Below are 1,094 nucleotides of genomic sequence, written 5' to 3'. Positions count from 1 at the left end.
GTGTGCATATAATAATTTTTTTTAAATTCCAACTCAAAATAAAAAAAAATATTCACAGATGCCTATTTTTCTTTTTTCTCATAAATAAATTCTTAAACAAAACATTAAATGAGTGGCTACTAAAATTTGCAATTATACTAGCAAGATATTTTATGAACGATCATGGTTATGCTTTTGATGTTAAAGCTTAGTACTTAGTAATCGCTGCTGTCTTGATCCGATTAAAGTTAAATCTTGTAAAGAAGTTTGTATAAAAAAGGATAATAGAATCTCAATCAATTTGGTGAGCGTAAACTATAAATATTTTTTGGTGACAAGCGTAAACTATAAATATAACACTAAAAAATTTATATTGTACATGAAAATAACTTTAAAAGATGTAAATGATAAATAAATCTTTCAAAAATTTAAAATTGGTATACAAATAATTAAATTTAAACATATAATTTAAAAAATTAAAGATCAAATTTTAAATATAATAAATTTTATTGTATTCTTTTTGAAGTGACATATAAATTATTCTCTATAATGTGTCACTTTATAATTGAATACTATCTTAACTATAATTAAATTATTTTATAATTAAAAAATTATTTAAAAAAAGTAAATATATAATTTAATAAAATATTAAAAATTGCACTTCCACATATTTTTATTCAGAATTACATTTTTCACAGAAGAAAAAACAAGTGTATTGAGATTGAACTAAGCACTATTCTTTCTGCCCCCACAGCCAACAACCACAACCATATGCATAGATTGCTACATTATATGCATGGAGTCAAGATCAACATCAGATTCTTTGAATGTTTGAACGGATTTAAGTGTCAAATTGTACAAAAAAAAACCAGCGAAAATATCTGTTAGTGCTAATATGACCACACTGCTACATTCATTATTAAAATAATCGGTTAGAAGCTTTTAAAAATGGTTTAATTTTCTTTTTCTTCATGGTAAGAGTATTCAAGAGGAGCCACATACTTTTGCTTTGCCATAAAAATTCAGAAATTTAGAAAGAAAAAATGTGAATCTACTTTAGTTAAGATGTTAATTTTTATTAGGTTAAATTAATTTAAATTAAAAATAAATATCTA

The sequence above is a fragment of the Arachis ipaensis genome, chromosome B10 (genome assembly GCF_000816755.2).
Source record: "Arachis ipaensis cultivar K30076 chromosome B10, Araip1.1, whole genome shotgun sequence".
Classification (NCBI taxonomy): domain Eukaryota; kingdom Viridiplantae; phylum Streptophyta; class Magnoliopsida; order Fabales; family Fabaceae; genus Arachis; species Arachis ipaensis.
Note: the sequence above shows the minus strand (reverse complement) of the source record.